Below are 19,854 nucleotides of genomic sequence, written 5' to 3' on the forward strand. Positions count from 1 at the left end.
TCCCGTAATATTTTGCCCTGTTCGCGATTCCGTTATTTTACTCGCGCCTAATTCATTTGTCGCTGAGAGGAGTATATGTGAGAAAGACCCCACTGGCATTATTGTCCCGTAGTGGTGACGAGGTCGACGACACAAATGAAGGGTCGATGATTGCACTAAAGAAACTCTTTATTTGGGCTGACTTGCGCCCGCAAAAGAACTAAGCAACTCGGCGGCGGCGATAGAAACAAACGTGTTGGTCGATCGTCGAACAAAGAATGCTTGTCACATTCGTCAACGCTCAATTTAAAGGCTGCACTGAACAATCTAGATAACGTCGCAAACAGCTACCAGCACGGGCTGGAACATTGTGGAAAGACACCCGAGTGGCCGGAACCTTCGAGACAGATCTCGGTGCATCTTGTGCTACAACAAAACTGATAAAGGTGTGACCCGCGACATCGAGCATTAGCAAACAAAGATTACGGAACTGATATGCGGTCTGCATGCCGGCGGCTGTTGAAAAACAACAAATACTGTTTGGAAGGTTTCGCGGCAATATGAACATCCCTGTGATACCAGCTCACGCACATTCAGCGATCTTCGTCTTGATGAGGTTAAATTCTCGCGGTTCTAAGTTACTTGTGTGCTGGTCCATTATCGCGGACTGACTGGGACATTCAAAGCAAATAACGCGCCCATGTTTTGAATCATTTGGTTTGTTTTGTTGCTGGTATCTGCAGAGGGTAGAAAACGAGTGTCACAATCTTTTCGAATTAAAATTGGAAGTCTGCGCTTTGTGTCTGTTACTGGGCCTCTCGCTCTGTCCTTGTTTTATTCATGCAGTTTTAAAAAATGATTAATTACAGTTAAACTAACTTCTGCTGTGACAATACTGGGCTTCAAGCACGACAGACCAAGCATGTGTAAGACCTGATCTCTCCTGTGCTCGAACATATTTTTGACATTGTTTTCTTACACGTAATTTATCCAAAACAGTTACAATTTGGAAGGGTAATGGTTTAGCACAAAGGCGGTGACAGAAACACTATTCTCTAAATATAGGCCGATTTATATTTTAGTCTTTTTCTTTAAGAGGGCTAATCAATAGCTCATTTTCGGCCTATGAAATGACTGTCCACCGAGATGGCCCTCTTGACATATTCTAACACCCTCGACACTCTCCCGTATTAACATGGACTGCATGTTTCAGAACAATTCGTTCACAATACGTGCATGCCAATGGCAGTAACTCCTTAATTCCAGTAACATCTGATGGGCCGCAGGGATATTTCTTGTTCCTTTAAATTTTCTTGTCTATAATAATGACCTGCACACCAATATTCTGTCTTTTATAAACCATTTTCTGCTGTTTATTGTATAATTAAGGATATTAATGGCGTTGAATAATGTCAAGATAACGTCTACGAAATCTCTAGCTTGTACCCTAAATCCAACTAAATGAAAGTGGTTCGCTGTTTACAAAACACAAATCATCGACTCTCTTTAATTAACAAGACGTCCTTAGTAAAAATCCGGTCTTTATACATATTTTGTCCTTTTTATAACCCCGCATATCACTTGGATTGATCACGACAGTGCCTTATTTTGAAAGCTAATCGCAGGCTAGGATAAGCGAAACTTTTTTCAAGCTTCTTTTGAGTTAAACTAATTAAATCCAGTAAATATTGTGCTGTATGAATCTCTGGAGCGCAGTAACATGACATATACACATGGGCCCTAGATCACTAATGACCGCTATTGAAGCGGTATGAAATTGCGGAACCCATTTTATTTGTTGCAATTGGATAGATCGTGTAACGCTAATAAAGAATATATGACTAACGCATGTGAAGAATGGTGGCTCGACTTAACCCTTCCTTCAAAATTTATCATAAGAACGATTACTTAAAAAAGTCCTGTTCATTCCACCCGATCTCATCCCGCATTTATCACCCGCACGAAGTCGGCTTTACCGCACTACTGCTTGCTTGACATTTTAATTCTCCAGGGCTTAATCGGTGTGGAACCAGCTGCTTTGCGTACCACTAACAACACCGAAGAATTCAAAAATCGGGTACGGGAACACTTAGAGTAGATAAGAATTTCTTCCCATTTTGAAGACGCAGGTCAATGACACCGATTTCTTCTACCAGTCTTCCTATTTTAAACCTCCTAATATAATGTTATCTCAATATTTGTTACTAATTATTATTGCAGCTGCTGTTGGAATTCTTACTCGTAATTTTGTCTCCAATGCCCTGCATGCCCTGGCCTTTTGTTCCCCTAAGTTTAATGCACCATCGATATTTTTAGGTATTATGTAATCTTCATTTTGCTTACACCTACTAATCATGTATAATAATGCTGCAGAATATATTTTTACTGGCGTTAATATATTAGGTTAAATTAATTTCTCGCATTGTTCATGGGTGTAAACATTTCTATCGCCCACCTCCTCCCTAATGCCCTTTTTGTGGGTCGTCAGGGAATGTGAAAAAATGAATATAGTAGTATTATCCCCGCTATAATGTTATATCATTTTGGTTTCCTCGACGTTTTCTTCAGTCGTTAATATTCCTTGTTTAATGTTCCTGCCCGCAAGTAGTTCTCGATAACCATTTGTCTGACGTGAGAGCAGTACCCCCAGGCGAACCTCAAAGAAGATTTGGAGCTTCTGCTAATTTCTTTTCACACCAACTATCCGGTTATTATTGTTACGTGCAAACTCGATGTATTTACAGTGTATTTTCAACAGCATCAACTGGCCTAGCAGCAAGCAGCAACACGAAAGCAGTCCGACTTATTCGTCATCACCTTGTCCCTTCCGTAAGTGGTACTAGTTTCGTGTTGCTGATTGGTGCTATGCCGGTTGAGGCTGTTGAAAATACACTGTAAATACATCGTTTTCACGCAAAATTTTGGCGGAGGTGCGGCCGTTGATCCCGGCGTCAGCCTGCGAACGACAGAACTCCGCAGCGGCCGTCTGCTTTCCTGCCCTACGATGCCTCAAGATATATCGTCCCCACACCAACGGGGGCCTTGCCATCGGTCATCCTCATCCACCCGCGCGATCCTGGCAGTTTCGCTGGTACCGGCAATACGGACTTGGACGAATGGATACGCAAGTACGAACGTGTGAGCACCTATTATCGCTGGGACCCGACCCTCATGCTAGCGAATGTTGTTTTTATCTCAAGGGCACTGCGCTAGCCTGGTATGAGACTCATGAAGACCAGCTGACCAGTTGGGATACTTGGAAAGAGAAGCTGCGCGAACTCTTTGCAGAACCCCTTGGTCGAGAGGTTACCGCACAGCGAACCCTCGAGACCCGCCTTCAGAGAGATACCGAGTCATACGTGGCCTACATTCAGGACGTCCTCGCCCTTTGCCACAAAGTAGATCCCAACATGTCGAAGTCCGCCAAAGTTGCTCATGTCGTGAAGGGTATCGCAGACGATGTATTCAATCTGCTTGTGTGCAAAGACTACAACACAGTTGATGCCATAATTAAAACGTCCCGCTGTTTTGAAGACGCTAAAAGTCGTCGCATAGCCCACTCATTTGCCTGCCTTCCAAATACTGCTCCGACTTCTTCATGTCAAGATTTGCCGTCCCAAGACCAGCCAAGGTCGACCGAAAATGTAACCCGAATCGTCCGCCGCGAATTCGAGGCCATCGCTCCCGCTGCCTTGCCGCCACATTTGACCGACGGTCACCACCCGGACGTTCCCCTAATTCAGGCCGTTGTCCACCAAGACCTCGCCACCTTGGGACTCACCTCCGTTGCTGCCGTCAGCCCACCCCTAGTCGCCCACGTTCGCGCAGTTTATCATGGTCGACCTCCTTATGACACCGACGTTCTCACAGTTTATCCTCGCCGGCTTGCTTATAACCCCGACATTCCCAACGTTTATTCTGGTCGATCTGCCTATGCTGCCTCGCGTCGACGTAATCTATACGAATGGCGCACATCCAATAACCGACTTATTTGTTTTGCTTGCTCCTGCGTCGGCCATATCGCCCGTCATTGACAAAATTGTTGGTTCCAGCCACAAACATCCAGCCTTCCGCCCTCCTCTATCTACGATGACCACTCTCGTCCCTACTCACCAGGGAACGACGCTTCAAACACAGCCGCTGATACCGAGAATTCACGCCTCAACCGATCATCCTCCCCCCACCGCCGTCATCATCTCCCAGTCCGTATGGCCACTCCCCGATGAAAAACTAGGCGCTGCAGCGTGTAGAGGTGATGCTGCAGTAGGGACCACGATCTCAAATCCTCGTCTAGCTCTTCGTACGCGCCGTAATTTGCTCACCGTGCTCGTGGATGGCATAGCCGTTCAGGCCCTCATTGATTGTGGTGCGCAAGTTTCTGTCATGAGCCAGAACTCCATTCTCCCTTGCGAAGAGTGCTGACCCCTGTCCCTATACAGGTTGTGCGTGCTGCAGATGGAGCAACGTCAAAGGCTTGTGCTCTGCCCGCGTAACAATTTCTGGCCGCCATACTACCGTCCTCTTCACAGTTCTGCAGCATTGTCCTCACGACATCATTCTTGGCCTCGACTTTTTTCCGACCATGCAGCCATCATAGACTGTGCTACAAGCCTCGTTGAACTTGAACTAGCTGCCCTCTCCTTTTGACCCGCTCTCTCCTGTTCTGCACAACCTTTGTAGTGTCGACTTTGTCCGCCTACAACCTGAACCCGCAACTTATGTTACATTCTGCTTTGTACCCTCTATTCCCGACGGACACTATATCGTTACCCCAACCGTTGATGCTCCCTTAACCCGAAGCGTTGCTCATACCGTCGTCACAATAACCGCGAACCAAACATGCCTCCCTGTTCTACACTTTGATCCAGCCCCTCCCGCAAGGCATCTCGCTCGCCACTCTGTGTCATGTAAATGAATGTGGTGTCTTTGTTGTGGCCACCGGTTGAACACCCTCCACTGACTGCTCTTTATCTGAAGTTTCCAGTCTCCAAGACTACGCCAAGATGATCAATCCAGACCTTTCTCCTCCACAAAGCTCATGCACTCTGTTGTCTGCTGGTATCTTTCAGAGACATTTGTCTCGAACTGCCCTTGTGCAACAGCCCCTAAACACCGGCGGTGCTGCTCCTATTCATCGCCGTCCTTATTGCGTATCCGGTGCAGATCGCGAAGTAATCCAAAAGGAGGTTGACAAGATGCTTGCTCAAGACATTATCGAACCTTCGACGAGCCCATGGGCGTCCCCAGTCGTTCTGGTTAAAAAGAAAGACGGCAGGAGGCGCTTTTGCGTCGATTATCGCCATCTCAACAGTATCACTAAAAAAGACGTTTACCCTCTTCCCTTATATTTCCTCCGTGGAGCTAAACACTTTTCTTCCATCGATTTACGGGGTGGATATTGGAAGATCGCTGTTGACGAGCATGACCGTTAAAAAACCGCCCCACCAGACGGCCTGTACCACTTTAAAGTCATGCCGTTTGGTCTCTGCAATCCACCGGCGACCTTTGAACGAGATGATGGACACCCTTCTATGCGGATTTAAGTGGACAACCTGCCTGCGCTACCTCGACGACGTCGTCGTTTTCTCGCCGACCTTTTCTTCGCACCTTGAACGCCTCACCAGTATTCTCAATGTATTCCGTACAGCCGGCCTCCAGCTCAATTCATCGAAATGCCAGTTTGGTCGAAGCCAACTCATCCTTCTTGGACACATGGTTGACGCCTCCGGAGTACGACCTGATCCGGCAAAAATCCTCGCCGTCAAAAACTTTCCGCGACCCCAGTCTTCGAAGGATGTGCGCAGCTTTGTCGGCCTCTGCACTTACTTTCGTCGCTTTATCAAAGGTTTCGCCCATATCGCTCGTCCTCTCACCGACCTACTTAAGAAAGACACCGCTCTCACGTGGGGCCCAGACCAGTAAGGTGGGTTTTTAACGCTTATGAGCTTACTGACATCTCCCCCCGTCTTGACTCATTTCGATCCCTCAGCTTCCACTGAAGTTCGCACAGACGCCTGCGGATATGGGATAGGTGCAGTGCTGGCTCAACGCCAACATGACAATGAACGCGTCATCGCATATGCTAGCCGCCTTCTCTCCAACGCCGAACGCAATTATTCGAATAGTGAACGCGAGTATCTCGCCCTTGTATGGGCTGTCGCTAAATTCCGACCTTACTTATTCGGCCGTCCATTCTCGGTTGTAACCGACCATCATGCGGTTTGTTGTTTGTCATCCCTGAGAGATGACCGACCGTCTTGGTCGCTGGGCTTTGCGCCGTCAAGAATACTCCTACAATGTCGTCTACAAGTCGGGGCGCCTTCATCAAGATGCTGATTGTCTCGCTATCCTGTAGAGCCCTCTGATATCAGCGATACAGAGGCGATTCGCTGTGTCTTCGCCATCTCCAATCTAGCGAACATAGCAGGCGAACAGCGCAACGATCCATCTTTAAGATTCATTATTGAAGGCCTGACATCTGAAAGAACAGATTCTTCTCTGCAACGTTTCGTTGTACAGGATGGAGTCCTCTACCGCTGTGACTTTCATAACGACGCTTCTTCCCTCCTCTTGTTGATTTTCAAAAAGCTCCCCTGCTCTGTGAATGAAGAACTCCACGACCTGCCCACAGCTGGTCATCTCGGTGTGTCTCGCACTTACGACCGGGTACGGCGTCATTTTTTTTTTTGGCTGGGACTATACCGCAGGATCTGACGCTACAACGCAGCCTGCGACACAGGTCAGCGTAGGAAAAAGCCATCGCGGCCATAAGCTGTCCTTCTCCAACCTATTCACGTGCCCCTTGCACCATTTTATCGTGTTGGGCTTGACCTTCTTGGCCCCTTCCCGACTTCACGGTCGGGTCACAAATGGATCGCAGTGGCAACCGATTATGCAACACGTTATGCCATCACACGAGCTTTACCCACGAGCTGCACTACGGATGTCGCTGATTTTCTTCTACACAACGTCATTCTCCATCACGGCGCTCCTCGTCAATTAATCACCGACCGCGGTCGTTACTTTTTGCCCCGAGTTGTCGAAGACATCCTGCGATCATGTTCTAAGAAGCATAAGCTCGCGACCGCGTAGCATCCCCAAACCAACGGCCTTACCAAGCGCTTCAACCGCACACTTACGGACATGTTATCCATGTATGTATCACCTGATCACCAACATTGGGACCTCGCTCTGCCACATGTGACCTTTGCTTACAATTCTTCCAAGCACGACACGACGGGCTATTCACCCTTCTTCCTGCGCTTTGGCAGTCGCCCCGCTTTACCTTCGGACACACTGGTTCCTCCTGCTGGCCGCCCCATACCTACCTACTCACGTGACGCCATTGCGCAAGCCACTGAAGCGTGCCAAGTAGCTCGTAGTCGGCTCCTCGCCTCTCAGACTTCTCAGAAGTCCAAGAATGCTGAATTGAGCGAGTTGGTGCATTTGCATTTCAGGAAATGTAGCGCAAAGAAGACAAGGACAGAAGTCTGCCTACGATAGACGACATCGCCACGTAACCTATGACCCTGGGTCCTTGGTTATTTTATGGTCTCCTGCACGCCGCATTGGTCTCTTGGAGAAACTTTTGTCCCCCTGCGCCAAGTCACTAATCTGACATGTGAACTTGCCCCTCTTGGGCCCGCGTCCTCCTCCTCTCGCCCCACTCTGATATTGTCCATGTTTCGCGCCTGACCCCATACGAACTACTCATGCCTGCTTTGTCAGATTAGCGCCGGGACAACGCTATAATTGGGGGGTCATGTTACGCAATGACGAAGTGTTTCCTTCTGTTGCCTCTTGGAAAGGATGACGAAGAAGTGGGATTGGTTTGGTGTTGCTGCTTGCTGCTATGACAGTTGAGGCTGCTGAAAATACACTGTAAATACATCGAGTTTCCACGTAACAATATGGATAAAAAAGGAAAATTATCCTTTACCGTGTGGATACTAGCATACATTTAATAGGGTCTGATAACGAACATTTTATTTCAAGCACTAATCTTTTGCTACAAAAACTATATTCTTGGAGTATCGCTACCCCGCTCGCCATAAACAACCGTAAAACAAATCTGTTTTTTGTTTTTTTCATTTTTCAGGACCAAACAAAAGCATAGGCACGCAGGTCACACATTCACCCTCAGTGATCTTATGTTTAATTATCGGGGCATATTTTCGCCTTTTTGTACGATCACAATCAAAATTTTATGTCAGCATCGTATACGCCATCCTGCGGGTGTAGACAACATGCCTTTAGGAGGATTATCAACACCCTGCAGAGAGACAACTGGCAGAAGCAGCAGCGATGATCACATTTGTATAGCCAAGAATGCAAAACATTGAAAAAATTCGCGAGAGAGGTAAAACAGGAAAAAAAAACATACATAATTTGTACAATCTGTTGTCACAAAAAGCTGGAATATTCCGAGTTAGGAGTAATTGGTAAACAGCATTTGTCGTCCGTAATATGCTCGGTTGCATCCAGCTGTCAGAGCTATGTGTGTTGAATCCTTTGGTTCGTAGTATTATTGGGGTTAGGTCTTTAAGGTAGGTGTCATTTTTCGCTATGTCGGTGCGGTAGTGTGCGGTAAGGATGGGAATGTGCATTGTGAAAATAGGTAATATGGTTAGTTATTCAGAGATTGGTTTTGTTTGGTCGCAAAATTTAGCATTTGTAATGATTCGTTCTGCTTTTCTATGTAATCTAGAAAGAACGTTATTGTCAGTTTGAGTGGCAGTGCCCCAAATTAGGAAATACTAGCTCAAAGTGGAAAAGAACAACGAATTATAAAGTACCATGTTAATGTTTCGGGGGAAAGAAACCGTACCCGTGACATCACGGCAATGTTCTGAGCGAATTTCAAACGAATGTGGCCGTATGAGGATTCCATTACATCATCATCATGAGCCTGACTATACCCACTGCAGGGCGAAGACTTCTCTCATATTCCTCTAATTAACCCGGCCCTGAGCTAGCTGTATCCCCTTGACCCCTGCGAACTTCGTAATTTCATCCGCCCACCTAACTTTCTGCCGCCCCCTGCTACGCTTTCCTTCCCTTAGAATCCAGTTTGTTACCCTAAGCGACCATCGGTTATCCTCTCTTCGCACTACATGTCCGGCCCATGCCCATTTCTTCTTCTTCATTTCCACTATCATGTCAATAGCTTTAGTTATTTCTCTGACCCGCTCTGCACGTTTTATATCTCTAAATGCTACCCCTACCATTTTGTGTTCCATAGGCCTCTGCGTTTTTCTCTACTTAAGTAGAACCCTCTTTGTTAGCCTTCACGTTTCAGCCCTACTGGTGAGGTAGGATGCAATTGTTGTATACTTTCCTCTTGGGCGATACCAGTAAGCTGGTAGTTACAATCTGCGATTTCTTGCCAAATGCGCTCTTTCCCAATCTTATTCTCCTTGTTATCTCCCTTTCATGGCCCGGATCTACCTCTCCTAAGTATACATAATCGCCTACCAGCGGATCGCTACCTAACGTAACCTGCTGTCCCTTCCCGAGGATGTTGAACATTACCTTAGTCTTCTCCTAATTGATTCTCAAGCTCACCTTTCTACGTTTCCTGCCAGGTCATCAATCATTCTTTCATTTTTTGACAATGCATATTCTCATGGAAACTAAAATGTGGTGTTATCTCTATGTTAGAGAAACCAATAAAAGACTTATATTAGCATCTGCAATCTTGTTACGGGGGCGAAATACATAGTACGACTTGGGTCTTGGATGTGGTTAAAATAATGAAAATTATAAATATTCCAGCTGTTTATCAAATCGAGCACCTTACTAGCTTTGACTTAGAGATCAAGTAAGTTCGGGCCCCTGAAAAGTAAACTAGTGTCATCAGCGTAAATTATGAAGTGGGCAGATGTGTCAGTGTTAATTATGTCATTAATGCATGTGTTAAATAATAACTGTCCGAGAATGCTTACTTGCGGAATGTCACAGAGGACCGTTCGTGCTTTTTTTTTATTCCAGTGCTTATCCCGACCACAATATATGCATATTTTACCACTGTGGGTATTTCATGCCCTCATAATTTCAGCACCTCATTGGCTGAGGCATTTAAAACAATATTGCCCGACGTATTTGCACTAAACCAGTAGCCTAGATTGTCCCATTCGTCTCCACAAGAATTAACTAGAATTTGCAAGGCTTTCTCACTGTCTGCTAACAGTACGATATCGACCGCATATACTAAACTAAGGAAGTGCTGCTCTACGACATTTCCGCCTAGTCTATACCAGATAGTAAAAGTGACCTTCGTTTCATATTCGCGTCGTGTTGTATCGCGATAAAGATGTCTGGGCAGCTCACGAAGTGTATGAAACGGCGTGCAGATTCCATGTACGGGTGTTGTTGGTTTGAGGCTGCTAGCCTCATAATAAAGCTTCCCTCACCTGGATACAACCAGTGGCGACGAGAATCAGAATGACCACCACTGTCGGGAAGCTACCGGAGTTCTATCCAGACTTCATTTATGTTCATAATTGTTCCTTAATCCCTCGTCATTGGAGGGCTGCTTTCGTTTTTTCACGATGGCAAGTCCTTTAATGCGGGTGCTTCAGCAGCAACGTCTCGCTCTGAACGCGATCGGGTACTGTGTCATTGGCTTCGTCATCCCAAACGACTATTGATGAACACTGTCGAAAGCAAGAGATACTTTTTCATGCTTATCGCGATTTTGCTTAGCACTGTTCTAGAGTTTATAATTTCGCTATTTTTCGGAGAGAGAGAGAATAAACATTTATTTCATGTATTTCACCCTGTAGTGGGTATTGTCAGGCTGATGATGAGGATGATATTTTTTAATTACCTGCTCGAGGGTGTCGCCCGTTTCCGCTACATCCTCTGGTAGGCCATACACTATTAAGTTGGATCTTCTTCAATTACGCGACTCATGCGAGCGATGTTACTTTGGCAAGACTGCACTTTAGTTTAAAAAATTGTTATAGCATCTAACTTGTTTTCTAATTATTTCCCTAATGTCACTAGCAGTCTCATTCAGCAATTCTGTTTAGCAATTTGCGTCAGCTCGGGACCAGGATTTGTTTCCATGTCCGCTGATAACAGCAGTAGTTTCGACAGAAACACTCCAATATTATACACTTCATGTCACAGCTGCGGGCACTGCAGCACCACCAAAAAACGATCACTAGAGCGGATACATTTTCCGAAACGTTTTCTCACCTGTACAATGAAGACGAACGAATTAGTGCACATTGTTCTAGCTCTGCCGCCGTGCCCACTGCTGCTGCGATGCCCGGAGAGGACATATACAGTACATTCTTGTGGCGGCGCTCGCAGCACGTCGTGCGCAGGATGGTGGCAAGGTTTGCGCACGTAGCCGTCCGTAGTCGCTGCGGCCAATGAAATTCTGCTGCCGTCAGGGAATTCCATGCATGGAAACACGTTCCGTTGCCTGATGATGCCATCCAGGCTATTCTGGTGGGTTCGGTGGGGCCGGCCACGCCATGTAGAACCAGTCTAAGTGCGAGCTGTACAGTAAAGACGAACGGATTAGTGCACATCGTTTTAGCTGTGCCGCAGTGCCCACTGCTGTTGCGATGCCCGGGGAGGACATATACAGTCCATTCATTTGGCGGCGCTCGCAGCACGTAGTGAGCAGGATGGTTTGAGCTAGCCGTCTGCAGGCGCTGCGGCCGATGAAATATATTATTTAAAACTTTCTAGGAAAAAAATCGTTCAGAATTTCTGCCTCGCTCTAGATCAGGCACGTATATGACGGTGCGTGTCGGCCGCTGACATGCGCGGTGCGAGCTGCCTGTTATCACTTGCGGGCTATATAATCGGCACGCTTCAATAAACGTACGCTCTTCTTGTTCTGGACATCACGCTGTGGCCACGTTCTTTCCAACTCGGATACATGGTGTCAGAAGTGGCTGAGACGATGTAGCTACACCGACGGCGGACGAAGCATGGAACTGCTTGTCGCACCGGGACCGCTGCGTCTGGCAGGGAACGTCTCGGCATCATGGAAGCATTTCAAGCAGAAATTTGAGATTTTCCTGCAAGCGTCGGCAGTCAAGGACCAACCGAGAAGTGAGGCTTCGAAAGCTGCGCTCCTGCTGAGCATCGCCGGTGACGAGGCACTCGATGTGTTCAACAATTTCAAGTTCGAGTCGGGCGAGAACAAGGATGACTACAGCACCTTGATGCGAAAGTTCGACGCCTACTGCACAGAGGTGAGCAACGAAGTGCATGAGCGGTACATTTTTCGCACGAGGAACCAAGCGGAAGGAGAGCCATTCGAAAAATGTTTACGGGACTTGAAGAAGCAAGCTTCACAATGTAACTTTGGGACGTTACACGACTCATTTTTAGAGACCAGATCGTCTTTGGTACCAACAGTCCTAGATTACGAGAGAAGATGCTTCAAGAAAAAAGATTGACGTTGGAAAAAGCGGAGGAGATGTGCAAAATTGCAGAATCAGTAGCACAACAAAAAGAGGTGTGGCGTAAAGAAGAGGGTTGTGTGGATTTTGTTTCAAGGCGCACAGACTTGCAGCATGCACAGAAAGAGCCCAAGTGCCACGGGGAGCAATGGCAGTGTAGAAAGTGTAATCGCAAGCACAAACCGAAGCAATGCCCAGCATTTGGTAAAAAGTGCTACGTGTGTGGTAGGTTTCATCACTTTGCTATCTGCTGTAGGAAGTCAAAAGAAGTGGGCGGAGTCGACAGACTTCCGGAGAACGACTTTGACGTATTGGACGTAGGAATTGAATGTGGCACGAATGAGTGGACTGTAAATGCTGAAGTCGGCGGTCAGGAGATTGCCTTCAAAATATACACAGGGGCGCAAGCGAGCCTCTTACCGTTTTCAGTCTATCGAAAACTGCCATCAGCTGGAGCACTAACTCCGACGAGCACAGTACTACGGGCATATAACGGCGGCGTTATTACGTGCTTTGGGACAGTGTCGGAAACTGTTCGCGTTGGAAATTCCCACATGGTAGTGAAACTTTTCATTGTGAAAAACGGTCGTCAGCCTATACTTGGACTGGACGCCAGTGAAGCCTTTGGACTGGTTCAGCGTACCGTGAATGTTATAAATACGTCTCCTACAGAAGGTTCTGTCAAGAATTTCAGGCATATTTTCGAAGGACTTGGTTGCTTGAAGCAGCCATATCACATGGTCCTGGAACCTGGAGCAGTACCGGTCGTGCAGCCAGCCCGCCGGGTTCCTTTGGCGCTGGAGGAGCCTCTCAAAAAGGAACTCGAAAGAATGGAACGAGCTGGCATCGTTGTGAAAGTGAAGGAGCCTACTGACGGAGTAAGTCCACTGGTTGTCGTCAAGAAAAAAGATGGCGGTTTGCGAGTTTGTTTGGATCCCAGGCAGATCAATCGGCACGTTAAGAGGCAGCATTTTCCCCTCCCGAGACGCGAAGACTTGGAAGCTAAGTTGGCGGGTGCGAAATACTTCAGTTGCTTGGATGCTAACTCGGGGTACCACCAGATACCATAGACGAAGAAACGTCAAGGATATGTATTTTCTCGTCACCCTTAGGGAGGTACCGATTTTTGCGGTTGCCGTTTGGAATATCATCTGCACCGGAAGTGTTTCACCAAACAAAAGTTCTGGAGAGGCTGCTAGGCGTGCTAGTATATATTGATGACATTCTGGTGTGGGGCTCGACGAGACAAGAGCACGACGACCGACTAGTAGCTGTCCTGAAAGCTGTCGAAAAAGCGGGGTTGACTTTCAATGCACAGAAGTGCAAGTTCAATGTGACCGAAGTAAAGTTCCTCGGTGACATAATAACCGGAAATGGCATATCTCCTAACGCACAGCTCGTTAAAACAGTGATTGACATGCCAGAACCAACAAGCAAAGCGGATGTTCAACGTGTGCTGGGTGTCTTCAACTATTTTGGGAAGTTCGTGCCGCGGCTGTCGGAAAGAACGGCGTTATTAAGTGATCTTATCAAATGTCGCTCCGATTTTCAGTGGACTGAAAACCACGCTAAAGAGTGGAAAAACGTAGCACAAGTTTTGACTACCGCTCCCGTGCTCGCAATCTTTGACGCTCGAAGGGACACAAAGATTACATGCGACGCTTCGCGGAACGGGGTAAGGGCAGCCCTTCTGCAAAGTCATTATGATGAATGGCGACCCGTGGCATACGCATCCCGTGTTCTAACACAAGCAGAGCAGAGGTATGCTAAAATTGAAAAGGAGGCCCTTGGCATTTACTTTGGTTGCGAAAAGTTCCATCAGTTTGTCTACGGGTGACAACTGCTAATAGAAACTGACCATAAGCCACTCTTATCAATTGCGGAAAAGGCAATCGATGACATGCCACCTCGACTGCAAAGATTTTTTTTGCGCTTGTTTATGTATGACTTCTCTTTGCAGTACATTCCCGGCAAGAACTTGGTTCTAGCTGATATGTTATCACGATCAACGGCTGATGGCGGCAGCAGCAGCAGCCGCCAAGACACTGGCATGGATGAAGTGGAAATTCACGCAGTCGAATCCCTGGGTTATAGGGTGACGCCAACGACGCAGCGCGAACTGCAGAGAGAAACTGCGTGCGACGTCTATCTGCAAGCCGTGGTGCAAAGTCTGTCAAGGGGACAACCAGTGGAAGGTGAACTCAAGCCTTTTACACAAGACCTTTCTATGGTTAATGGAATACTTTTTGAAGGCTCCAAAGTGGTCGTACCAAAGAGCATGCGAAAGACAATTCTGTCTAGAATTCATGCGGGACACCTTGGCACGCAAAAATGTAAGGAGAGGGCACGTCGTCTTGTTTTCTGGCCGGGCCTTAACAGTGAGATTGTTTCTCTGGCAGCTAGCTGTCCAACCTGCAGGAAATTCGCTTACGCGCACGCAAAAGAACCACTCCTTATGCGGCCAACTCCCCGATGTGCATGGTATCGGGTGGGAGTGGACATCTTTTTCTTTGCTGCAGACTCGTACATGGTTGCTTACGATGCATTTTCTAACTTTCCAGAGGTGCAGCAACTTCAGGACACTAGTGCAAGGGCTACAATTGCTGCACTCAGCGCTATCTTCGCAAGATATGGCGTGCCACTAGAAGTGTGCACGGACAATGGTCCTCAATTTTCGAGCCACGAGTTTGCTGTATTTGCAAAAAACTATGACTTTACGCATGTGACTTCGAGTCCCCATTATCCTCAGTCAAATGGGCTGGCTGAAAAAGGTGTGCAGGTTGTCAAACGCATCTTGAAGAAAACCCAGGATTCCGGGGACGATTTCTGGCAAGGCCTGCTGGCCTATCGGTCAACACCACTCGAAGACGGCCGATCCCCGGGGAACTTTTGCAAGGAAGACGCCTGCGAGCCAACCTTCCCGACTTTGAAGAAGTGCCGCGCAGCAAGGTAGAGAAGCATCGCCAGAAAACGCAGGGCAAACCGCTGCCGAAGCTTTCGCGAGGCGACGTGGTAAGGCTGCGAGGAACTACAATGTGGGACCGGAAGGCGAGGGTCGTAGGCGCTCCTGCTCCAAGGTCGTACCAGCTTCTAACGGAAGATGGACGAGTTCTGTGACGTAACCGGCGACATCTCGTAGAGACGCGATAGCGGTATCCCGAGACGGGCAGTGACGACGGTGGCGACACAAGTAGGCCAATCGACAACCCCCGGGTACCTGCCTCGCCTTCGTCACCTGGTACCTGCCTCGCATCGCAGGCCTCGGGAGGACCACAAAGGACTGCTGGGGAACCACCGTGCGCGGCCAGTACAGCGGGAAGCGAGCTTCCGGGTGCCTTGCAGCCACCAGTATTAAGGATGTCGTCCCGGAACAGGCGGGCCCCGCAACGCCTGTGCTATGACGAGGAATTTAACCAGTGCGCTTAACTAATCCCTGTTGCTGCAACTGTTTTTGTTTGTTCCCGCGAAAAGATGTATCAGGCACGTATATGACGGTGCGTGTCGGCCGCTGACATGCGCGGTGCGAGCTGCCTGTTATCACTTGCGGGCTATATAATCGGCACGCTTCAATAAACGTACGCTCTTCTTGTTCTGGACATCAGGCTGTGGCCACGTTCTTTCCAACTCGGATACACTACACAAATACGTTTGTTGTACATGCTATAGTTCGTTGCCATTCGATCGCGACTCTATACCGATTTCAGAAACAACGGCACGCGGGGCAGACTGCTGCAGAACCAGATTTTACCTATAGGGACCGGGCGCCCGTTGTATGACGCCACCGTCGATGGTTCGATGGATGGATTGAATATAGGAGCGTCCCCTTTTAAACGGGGTGGTAAGAGGAGCTATCATGCTCATTTTTCTCCATGTATCTTATTTATTGATTTAGAATGGTTAACTAAACCATCATTCTATTTATTAAATTTTTGTTCCTACATAACTAACATTATGTCACTTCTCTGCTTTTAAGCCACCAGTCTTCCAGTCGTTTTTTGCTAGTTTCCCCCGCCGGTTTATTCACCCGGCCACTGGTATCTCTAAAACCCACAGCTTCATGAACAGCGATTGCGTCTGCATCGACTTCCGGACGGATACCTTTACATTCGATTATAATATGGTCAATTGTTTCACTGGAGTTTCCACATATAGCACATGCGTCATCTCCATTGTTAAATTTCTTTTTGTAGCTGTGTGTTCCGAACCCCTTCATGGATCACTGCCTTGTCGTGGCGGAGGGGCTTGGGAAACTCGAAGTCGTGAGCTCTACTGTGTAGGGCCACCCAAGATAGACAGGTCACGGCAGAGAGTTCCGACAAAATGGGATTCACTGGAGAAGGTAATGGCAACCCACTCCAGTATTTCCTGCCAAGAAAACCCTATGGCCACTCACAATACCAATAAGGATATGGCGCCGGAAGATGAGCCCCCCAGATTGGAAGGCGTCCCACATGTTACTGGGGATGAACAAAGGGCGATTCCTAGTAGCTCCAGGACGAATGAAGCGGCTGGGCTAAAGCCAAAAGGACGCTCAGTTGTGGATGTGTCGGGAAGCGACCGGAAAGTCCGATGTTGCAAGGAGATATACCACATAGCAACATGGAATGTAAGATCTATGTCGCAAGGCAAACTGGATGTCGTCAAGTGAGAAATGGAAAGATTAAACATTGATATCTTGGGTATTAGCGAGCTCAAGTGGACCGGAATGGGAGAATTTAACTCCGGCGACCATTATGTCTTTTATTGTGGGCACGAATCCAAGAGAAGGAATGGGGTCGCTCTCATGGTAAACAGAAGAATGGGCAAAGCAGTGCTAGGGTACAACCCCAAAAACGACCGAATGATTTCACTTCGGATCCAAGGTCACCCATCCAACATAACAGTCATCCAAGTCTATGCACCGACCACTACTGCTGAAGAAGCTGACGTTGAGAGGTTTTATGCGGACCTACAATGCCTTTTAGACCGCACCCCATCATCAGACGTAGTTTTTCTCATAGCAGACTGAAATGCTAAGGTCGGGAGTGAAGAAATATCCGGAATTATAGGCAAGTTCGGTCATGGCAAGCCAAATGAAGCTGGGCAGAGGCTAGTAGAGTTTTGTCAACAAAACAACCTGACCATAACGAATACTCATTTTCAACAGCACAAGAGGCGCCTGTACACATGGACTTCACCGGACGGTCTGAACAGGAATCAAATCGATTATATTCTTTGCCGGCACAGATGGAGAAGCGCTATACAAGCAGTAAAAACAAGGCCTGGGGCCGATTGTGGCACCGATCATCAGCTTCTTGTTGCCAAAATTAAGCTTCGATTGAGGAAAACGCAGAAAACTAGAAGGCCTTCAGGTATGATCTGGATCAAATTCCATTAGAATATGCTGTGGAAGTGAGGAATCGATTTCAAGAATTAAATCTAGAAGACAGAGAGCCCGAAGAGATGTGGACTGATGTTCGTGATATAATACAAGAAGTTACTACTAAGGTAGTTCCAAAGCAAAAGAAATGCAAGAAAGCAAACTGGTTATCTGAAGAGGCTTTGCAAATAGCTCAGGAAAGGAGGATGGCAAAAGTTATGTGGGAAAGAGAAAGATACAAGGCTCTCAATGCGGATTTTCAGAAAATAGCAAGGAGAGATGAGAATGCCTTCCTGAACATACAGTGCCAAGCAGTTGAGGACAACAGCCAATTAAGGAACACAAGAGCTCTGTATAAGACAATCAAAAATATCAAAGGAAGCTTCTGTGCTAAGCTGGGCGTGATAAAGGATAAACGAGGCAAGGACCTTACTGAAGCCTCAAAGATAAAGAAGAGGTGGCAGGAATACACAGAAGAACTGTACAAGAAGGAGCCGAATGTGCAAACCCAACATAAGACGGTTGTGATTACTGATCTAGAGCCGGGCATCCTGAAGAGTGAAGTTGAATGGGCCTTAGCCATCCTTGCTAAGAACAAAGCTAGCGGAATTGATGGCATTTCAGCTGAGTTGCTTCAAACCCTCAACTATGACGCTGTTAACATTCTGCATACATTATGTCAGAAGATTTGGATAACCCAGCAGTCGCCACAGGATTGGAGGAGGTCAGTTTACATCCCCATTCCAAAGAAAGGCAGTGCCAAAGATTTATTTATTTATTTGTACCCTCAGGGCTTACAAGAAGCTTTATAGAGGGGAGGGGCTTTTGCGCATCATTATATAAACGAAATACAAACAAGATGAAGAACATAATTGCATCGGCAAAATAGAGACAAATGAGTAATATGGCAACTGAACAAAATAGATAAACAAAAACAGATAGCTTACAGTATGCGAAAGAAAAGGAAGTAAGGAACAAAACCTAACAAAAAAAAAAGTTTTCATATAGGAATAAACTCACTCTCTGAAATATTTGTTAGTGCTTTGCGAAAATGATCGGTGTCGGTGATAGCAACTAAAGACGCAGGCAGGTGGTTCCAGTCGTGACAGGTCCTTGGCAGGAATGAATATGAGTAGGTGACTGTGCGCTGCGAAGGTACATGAACTTTGAAACGATGATCCACACGTGGGGAGATATAGGACGCTGGTGTAATGAAACGTGACTTAAGTATCTGGTTATGATAGTAGATTTTGTGAAAAAGGGAAAGACGTGATAGTTTTCTACGGGAAGAAAGAAGGGGAAGGTTAAGCGCAATCTTCATATCAGTAACGCTAGCAGAACGATTATAATTGTTAAGTGTAAAACGGACAGAACGATTTTGTACGCTTTCAAGGATTTTTATTAGAGTGGCATATCCTGGGTCCCATATTGAACATGCATATTCGAGGATAGGCCTGACATTTGTGATGTAGAGTTGTTTTTTTAGAGGTGCTGGGGCTAGAGAAAAGTTACGTTTGAGATAGCCAAGAACGCGGTTAGCTTTCGATGTAATGTATTCAATGTGTTGATTCCATGTGAGATTGTTAGTAATATGCACGCCAAGATATTTGTATGAATTAACCTGGTCAAGTGGAGTATTATTAAGTACTTAAGTGGAGCAAGTTGACTGATTTCGAGAGATTCTAATTGTTTTACATTTTGAAGTGTTTAGTTCCATTAGCGCACCAGTTTCCAATGTTATTCAGATCACATTGGAGTGTTATTGTATTGTTACTGCTTTCGATCTTGTGGTATATGACACAATCGTCAGCAAATGAACAGATGGAACTTGAGATTTGATTAGGAAGGTCATTGATGTAAATTAAGAAAAGCAACGGTGCTAAAACAGATCCTAGAGGTAGAGTCACTGTCATTAGTGGTAACATACTGCTTGTGGTTAGAAAGAAACTCTAGAATCCAGTTTAAAACCAAAGGATAAATTCTTAGTCTGCCGAGTTTTAATAGGAGTAGGTGGTGGTCAATTCTGTCAAATGCTTTCGAAAAATCCAGAAATATACAGTCGGTAATAAAGCCAGTGTCCAGAAATGT

At 46.7% G+C, this 19,854-nt stretch overlaps 1 pseudogene across 1 annotated transcript; it reads left to right on the forward strand.

The window, feature by feature from the left end:
• The first annotated feature begins 11,726 nt into the window (after positions 1–11,726).
• LOC146194231 (uncharacterized) lies at positions 11,727–15,684 on the forward strand (annotated as a pseudogene). Its single transcript, XR_014705842.1, has 2 exons — positions 11,727–14,602; positions 14,969–15,684. The product of XR_014705842.1 is annotated as an uncharacterized LOC146194231 (transcript).
• Positions 15,685–19,854: the final 4,170 nt, after the last annotated feature.

Source organism: Amblyomma maculatum, chromosome 3 (genome assembly GCF_055883805.1).
Source record: "Amblyomma maculatum isolate TAMU_Amacu chromosome 3, ASM5588380v1, whole genome shotgun sequence".
Taxonomy (NCBI): Eukaryota; Metazoa; Arthropoda; class Arachnida; order Ixodida; family Ixodidae; genus Amblyomma; species Amblyomma maculatum.